This window comes from Chiloscyllium plagiosum, chromosome 24 (genome assembly GCF_004010195.1).
Source record: "Chiloscyllium plagiosum isolate BGI_BamShark_2017 chromosome 24, ASM401019v2, whole genome shotgun sequence".
Lineage (NCBI taxonomy): Eukaryota > Metazoa > Chordata > Chondrichthyes > Orectolobiformes > Hemiscylliidae > Chiloscyllium > Chiloscyllium plagiosum.
The window spans coordinates 11,850,697-11,859,468 of record NC_057733.1 but is presented as its reverse complement, the minus strand read 5'-3'; positions in this window follow the sequence as shown (position 1 = coordinate 11,859,468).

Sequence of the window (8,772 nt, the reverse complement as noted above, 5' to 3'; positions counted from 1 at the left end):
CCAAGCAACCATCCGAGACAGTTTGATAAGGGGATGCCGAAGGATAGACAAGTTGTTTCATTAATGAGGCTGGAATCAATGTTGTCTCATTAGGTAAACAGCACCAGTTAGAGCGCAAATCTCAGCCCGTGAACCAGTCAGCCTAACTCATTAAGCAGCTGTGAAAACAACAGCTGAAGTGATTTTATTGTAATTAGTTGTTTCTTTGAAGTTATTTCCAATATTAAGAAATTGTTTCCAGTTAAAGATTCTTCAGATAATCGCAGATACACATTTCAACATAAGTTTAGATACATGTATAACCAAAACATAACAGAAGCATTAGGGGAAAGTCATGTAAACCTAGATGTTAAAGTTAATTAGTCTCAGGAAATGTTTTCCTTCTCTTCAAAAAGATGCCTGGTATGCCCTGAACAAAACAGATTACACCTTAATAGTTACAAAGTGCTAACAGTAGAAACAGCGGTATAACTTTGCACTTTATAACCGAAATTAATATTATGAATCTTCTAGCAGTTAGTTAAAACCAACTATCTTTTGTATTATATATTATATAATTGGAACAGTGGAAAATAGAAGAGGAATAACAGAATTTGATAGAGAGAGCACATGGAATACAATGAATAACAGAATTCAAGCAGGCCTTAGAGATAAGCAAGTCTGGGACAGACCCAAAGGAGTATAGCCAGTAACTTTGGAATGCAAATTAATAGGATGCATAGAAAGATCCCAAGGCCTGGCGATCACAATGTCTGTTAAACACCATGAGAACCTGGGGATGTCCATAGGAATATCCATCATTGACTAACAGCAATCTATGTACCAGAGAGGTTAGCAAAGTTTAAGAAAGGATCTTCTCCAGCATGTCCCAAATTAAAATCAGCATAGGCACCCTCACACATTGCTCTTTGGTCCTGCTACAAGATTCGCAGATATCGGGGTGTCATTGTGAATGAGCTGGAGAGGATCCTGGGAATTGAAGTTAAGGTAGATCCGGTATCCCTTCTTTTGGGATGACCAAATCTGCCCTCTCTGGGTGAGCACGGGAAGAGGTATTTAACATTCTTACTCACTGTGCGAGAAAGAACATTTTAATGAACTGGGTATCAGAGAAACCTCCGGGCCTTACGGGGTGGCGCAGAATTGTGATGGAGCATGTTCCCCAAGATTATCTGATAAGTATGGGACACCATGGAGCATTTTTATAAGACATGGCGGCCTTTTCTAAATTACATAGACATGGACCTATCGGTGGTACTGATTAGGACTTTTATATAACTGCGAAGGTTGTATATGGTGGTCCAGGGACCTTGAAAGGAGGAGGCCTAGTAAATACGGGTATAATAACTGTTGCTCCCATGGACAGGAGCTTTGGTGGAGGTGCAGCGAGTGGAGTAATGTAATGTAGTTTATTGGACTGTAATTTAATTTAATGCTATTTCATTTAATTTGAGTTTATTTTAACTTGGGTTAAGTAAATATGAGACGATTGTATCTAGAATAGTAGGTAAGTTATTAACATTACTGTATCATTTCTACTTTTTTGTATTTTTGTACTGTTACAATGTTTTAAAAAATATATATATATTTAAAACAAACAGCAATCTAGGTTTGTTCAATACATTGTATCACTGTCATTACACTATTATCTTTTGCTATAAATTCGGTGTCTTATGACCCTGACCCCCAGCTACCTGATGAAGGAGCAGTGCTAAGAAAGCTAGTGCTTCCAAATAAACCTGTTGGACTATAACCTGACGTTGTGTGACTTTTAATCTTTGTCCAAACCACACCATCATTGAATAGGCATTTCACAGGATTGGGTGGATGGAATCAGGGTGAAGGACATAGTTACCACACTGTATGTAATGATTGTAACACAAAATATATTAAAATGCTGTACTTCACTGTAGGAATCAGAGTGTGTCATTGATCTCTCTTCTGATCTGAGCTGTAGATTAAGACGACGACTGGGTTCTCATGTCAAGAGTTCAGGGAAAGTCTTTGGCCCTCTCCCTGCATTAACTGGTTGCCACTTGAATAAAAGTCTGCAACTGCTTGAGTCCTGCCTGCCTCCTGAGTCATTGTCCCCCATCAGAGCCTCGGGCGACTGTTTGTGTGGAGTTTGCAAGTTCTCCCCATATGTGTGTGGGTTTCCTCCCACAATCCAAAGATATGCAGGCCAGGTGAATTAGCCAGAGTGTTAGGTGCATTAGTCAGAGGTAAATGGATCTGGGTGGGTTACTCTTTGGAGGGTCGGTGAGGACTCGTTGGGTCAAAGGGCCTGTTTCCACACTGTAGGGGAATGAATCTAATCTAATCAGGAGGAGTTACACTCCTCCATAATGCAACTGTACAAAGTGCTGGTGAGATCACATCTGGAGTACTGACAGCAGTTTTGGTCCCCTTATCCAAGGAAAGATATTATTTCAATGGAGGCAGTTCAGGGAACGTTGACTTGGATGGTCCCTGGTAATGAAGGGATTGTATTATGAATAAAGGCTACAGAGATTGGGACTCTACTTATTGGAGTTTAAACAAATGAGAAGTGATCTCATTGAGGTATTATAGGATTTTTAAGAGGGTTGGCAAGGTAAATGCTGATTGGAAGTTTCCCCTCGAGGAGGGTCTAAGACGAGAAGACAGTCTCAGAATTAAGAGGTGCCAGTAAGATGGAGATGAGGAGGGTTTTCTTCTGAGGATTTTGAGTCTTTAGAACTCCTTGCCACAGGGACCGTGGGAGCAGAGTTCTTGTATATATTTAAGCCTGAGATAGACACATTCTTGGGGAATGAAAGGTTACGGGGAAAGGGCAGGAAAGAAGACATAAGGTGTGTTGGATCAGCCATGATCCTATTGAATAGTGAGACAGGCTTGATGAGTCAAATGGCCTTATTTCTAATGTGTTATATCTGGTTTCAATTTAACTTCTGGAAAACAATAGCAGACAGAATGTATGTTATCCTTATTTGACAATCTTATCAGATATCAAGAGGGTGAATCTTTGATATGATTGTGGGTCTTTAATACAATTATGGACAAGAGATGCTAGTTTTATGCTGCAGTGTAATGTTTATGCTTGAATTTTATATGGATCCACTGCACTATTTGATTTACAAGGTTAATTTTCTTACATCTTCTTTATGGAGGTGAGGATTTCAAATCCAACTAACAACCTGGCTTGCACAGCTGTGGTGCCTTCCCCATTTATCCAAGGAAGGTCACCCTGGGGTCATGCTCCACTCGGTAGCGTGCCAAGTCCAAGAAACATTGGCTTGAGGCCTCCAAATAAATCCCTAGGCCAACAGTATACAGAGTACTAAACATAAACGGGCTTTAATACATAAAGCAAAGCAAGCCATTAACATGTTAAATCACTTACGTTCTAATCTGTGTGTCACACAGGCATAATCATTGCTTAATTATCAGTTATTCTTGCTTAACTGGCATCTGAAGAAGCCAAGTACAATTATACGAAAGTCAACAGGTATATGCAGACCACCGCACCTCTGACAGTTCTCAGATGTACCAATGTTGTGATTGTAGAAACATTCAAATCAGTTTGACTTCACAAAAATGCAACACTACTACAAAAGTTAAACTTATCTGAGAGGGAAATGAATTTCCAGTTCTTCTCCAGAAAATAAACAACATTCACAAAGGTTAACAGCTGACAGAATTTAAAGATGTTTCAACAACTGGAGGAAACATGCTTAAAACAATTTGCTGAAACAGAAACTCCTACATTTACTATTATTAATGAGAGAGACAGTTGTTCCAAAAATTCAACTTTACTCAAAATTTATGATGAACTTCAATGTCCATTGACTAAAAAATAATTAGAGTAAGTGGATCGTCAGCTTCTATGAAAGTAAATGAAACAATTCAATGATTAAAGTCTTGGGGTTAATGGCATCTTGAAGAAAATCCATGGTCGGTGTTAAGCTGGCTGATCTCTCTTTGGTGTCAGCAGTCTGGGATTAGAGAAGGGGGCAAACCAACTATGATCCTGGAGTTTGAACAGATCTTCAGTGAAGACTGTGAGCCAACATTCGAGGTCAAGATTCATATCTCTTTGGCACAGAAGACAAAGTGTTGATAGAATTTTAATCAGGAATGTGAGCAATTCCAATTCTGCACCATACGAGATAACGGTGATAGAAAAGAACAAATGGGTTCCATAAATGGTGTGCCATCTGTCCCATCTGGTTAATGCCACAAAGAAAAAGTTTAAAATGATATCCTAGACAAGATTAAAATAATAAGCTCAAAAAGTAAAGTGGTGGTTCCTGAGGGCCTTCAGAATTATAGGAATTTGAGGTCTTAATGAAAGAAATATTAAGAAGTGGATAATCAGAGTGAATTGGATAATCCTTGCTTTAATTATTACGTGATCGTGCAAAGAAAATAATGATTGGGAGAACTTACTGTGATAAGTCCCTTTACTAGTTTGAAATTGAATTTGGTGTCACAAATTATAAATAAGAAATCAATTTAATTACATCGGGCCCCAAGAGCGCCAAACCCTACTGTCACTAATTATAATGAGAGATTATGAAAAATATGATCGATTCACTAAGGTGCAGCACCAAAATCACAATTTGCACTTTTAAATTATGATATTCTTAGACAAAATGAGAAGTACCACCTATGTTCTTAAGCAGATAATAACCTCTATCAGCGCAAAAATATTTAACAATAACAGTCCCACTGTAATTACCAATTTACACATATAGCTCGGGTATAATTATTATTGACCTCTTTTGCTATTGCCCTTTAATCAAATGGCTCTAAAGCAGGAACATCAGGAAGTGGAATTAAATCTTGTTTTACTTTTCTAGTATGCAGTCTTCTTGATGAATTTAGTATTTTAGATTGGTCTTATACAGGGTTTCAACATTCAAAAGGTGGACAAGCACATGATGTGACATCATTGTCCTCAGTTTCTATGAGCAACTATACAAGTAGATACTTCATCCCGAAGTCATCCTGAGCCAGCATCAAAGATAGAAAGTGCTGGAAACACTCAAGAGGTCAGAACGCATGGGTAGAGGAAAGAAAGTATTGTTAATAATTCAGTTGGTGACCTTTTATCTGGCAAGTTTGACAAAAGTCCAGTGACCTAAAATGATATCAGATTATCTTCTATTTACAACCTGAAAGTCCCCCCAAAAGCTACTTATCATCCTGATGAGGAACTATATTGTTGTTTCTTTTTTGCAGCTGGGTCAAGATCCTGGAAATCTTTCCCTAACAGTGTTGTGGGGTGTATCACCTTGCATGGGCTGCACTGGTTAGCAAAGATGAATGCACACCACCAATTTCACCAGGACAATTAGGGATGGTCAATAAATACCATCTCTGTCTTTGATGCCTACACCCCACGAATGCATTAAACTTTCTGGAAGCACTTACCTTCTTGATTTTCTTTTGCCTAAAGACAGGTCTGACTCACAAGACTACAACCTTCCTTAGTGTCATGACTGGAGTAATGCTGGGGTGATCAAGCACTGCTCTTTCCAGAGTTGGTCACACAAATTAAAGATTTTAAAATAAATAAATCATAGAGGTGATAAGATTTTCAATAATAAAACTTCCCATTTTACCTGCTTTTCAGATCCAGGTTTTTGTACATTAATAAGTGTTACAAATAATTAGTCTCTAGCTACAGGTATATACAGTTATACACTCTTGGCATGTATCACTAATTTAAATTCCCATCTCCTTATAAGCTTCCTCTTCCACATACATAAACAGAAAGCAAAAAATTGATTATGAACAGAGGGAAACTGGGAGGACATTCAGTGGCTCCTCTTCATGTGTTGCTGAGATAATCCTTATGTTGGTCAGAAAAGATGCTTTTTAGTCATCTTTCTATGGATGCTGCCACTGATTTGCAAGAGACACAAGATATAGAACGTAGAACATTACAGTGCAGTACAGGCCCTTCGGCCCTCGATGTTGCGCCGACCTGTCATACCAATCTTGAAGCCCATCTAACCTACACTATTCCATATACTTGCCCAATGACGACTTAAGTATACTTAAAGTTGGCGAAACTACTACCGTTGCAGGCAAAGCATTCCATACTCTTATTACTCTTTGAGTAAAGAAACTACCTCTGACATTTGTCCAATATCTATCACCTCTCAATTTAAAGCTATGCCCCCTCGTGCTCGTCGTCACCATATTTGGAAAAAGGCTCTCCCTGTCCACCCTATCTAACCCTCTGATTATCTTATATGTCTCTATTAAGTCACCTCTAAACCTTCTTCTCTCCAACGAAAACAGCCTCAAGTCCCTCAGCCTTTTCTCGTAAGACCTTCCCTCCATACCAGGTAACATCCTAGTAAATCTCTTCTGCACCCTTTCCAAAGCTTCCACATCCTTCTTATAATGCGGTGACCAGAACTGTACACAATACTCCAAGTGCAGCCTCACCAGAGTTTTGTACAGCTGTAGCATAACCTCATGGTTCCGGAACTCGATCCCTCTATTAATAAAAGCTAAAACACTGTATGCCTTCTTAACAACCCTGTCAACCTGGGTGGCAACTTTCAAGGATCTGTGTACATGGACACAGAGATCTCTCTGCTCATCTAAACTACCAAACACTTGCATACATAATGTTTGTCTTTGGAGATAGACAGGTTATTTGTTTTTCAAAAACATGCAGCAATCATTTCAAACATTGATTTTAAAATAGTTCTTTTTCATTTCCACTCACAATGTCAAAAAAAACAAATAAAAAGACTTTTTTAAAATTATGCCTTAAGTCAAAGACTAAGCTAAAGAAGCAGGATTAGGCTATTTCGCCTGTTAAGTCTGCTCCACCATTCAATCATGGTAGATATGTTTCTCAACTCCATTCTCCTGCCTTCTCCCGGTAACCCTTGATCCCCTTACTATCTCTGTCTTAAATACACTCAATAGCTTTGCCTGCACAGTCCTCTGCAGCAATGAGTTTCACAAATTCACCTCCCTCTGGTTGAAGAAATTCCTCCTCATCTCAGGTTGAAAAGGGCCATCCCTTCACTCTGAGGCTGAGAAGCGAGATTTGAATGCAGAGTTTCTGAACGGAGGTAGGGACACTCCCAGACCACCTTAAGACTTCCATGGCTTACTCAGCTCAAACAAAATATAAAGAAAGATTATTCATTGCCAATGACAGTGAAACAATGAAGAATAATAATATAGTCTTCTCAAGTAAAAATGACACTATTCCTTACCACATCACCATTCCTAATTGATACAGTCCTTGGACAAGTCAGATCCCAGAATGAAATCCTGCTTAAAAGATTTTTTTTAAAAAGTGTTTAATATGGTGGTCACTTACTGAAACACAGGAACATCTGACTGCATGTTTTTCTTTAACAGTCTTTAACCTTGAACAATCCTGGAATTATCTTATTTATTCACAGGATGTGGGCATTGCTGGTTTATGATAAAGTTCATGAGTTTACATTTCTAATCTGTCCCCAAGTTCCTGTCAAATTCAATGTTCTTGGACTTGCCCACTTGTTATTAACTAACCATCCTTCATGCTTTGCTGATTATGTAGTTTATCCTTCATAATGTAATGACTCACTTTAAAATATAATGTCTGAATATAAATTGTATCAAAGTCTTCTACAGCAAAATGGTTAAATATCACAAACTATATGTGAAAGATTTTGTGAAAACGTTAAGATAACTGGATGCAAAGTTAAAAAAAAAAGGTAGACTTTCTAATGTTTTAAAATACTACTGCTGGTACTTTGAGCTATATAAACTATTAACTCTTTTTCATTTGTCTGGATTTAGCATCATTGACCCTTTTCACTAACAGTGAACAGATGAAATTTCTCCCACATTGAAATCTTAGTACCATGCTCATGTTGTAATATGTTCTCTTCAGCAATTGCTAACTTTTTAAAATGTGAAAGGAATCCAAACAATGAAAATAATCAATGCACGATATTTCACTTTTAAAAATCCTTTACTGAAACAAATCAATTAAATCAACATACATCAAGAATTAATAGGTGCATATCTTAAATAAAAAAAGGATAATTTATTTAAATAGCTGATACAAAAAGATGTTCATCACTTACTTACAACACATGCATTACTTTACACACACATAGTAGAAGGTACAATCTCACTCTAATTTTGGCTCCTATAAGAACCTCTCACATTCTATTTAATGGATTTGACCCTCAAATCACTTTCCTTGGCAGCTGCATTCCATCTACAGTCCCTGGATACGGTTGATATCAATACAGCACACCCCTACAGCATTTCCCATGCTAGACTCGCAGTAGTCTTGATGGCAAGGATGCCCAAAGACTCCCTTCTACAACCCCTTCATGTTGCCTCTGGCAAAACTAGAACACAATGTGCATTACATATGACCAATCACTGCTCTCTTCATTTAGCTTTCAGTGCTTTCAACTGTATTACACACCACTCCTCATAAGAGTGTCTTCTTTAGTCCCCTAACTGCTGGTTTTATTCTAAATGGATATCATGCTATGTTCTGACCAACAGGTTCCAAGACCAGCTGAAATTTCATCAATAATTATCGTTCTATTTACTTTTGGCTTTTTTTAAAAAGCTTTTTTCCCCATAGCAGCTTTTCTTGGAACGAAGTCCAATCATACCTTTTTCAGAATGCCATCTTCCACACCCCTGGTTTCATTTTGGAATTAAAAGGTACACTACCCAAAATGAAAATACAGCAAACTTTTTATTAACTGGTACCTATAGGTCAAGGTAAGTGCTGGTTGACCA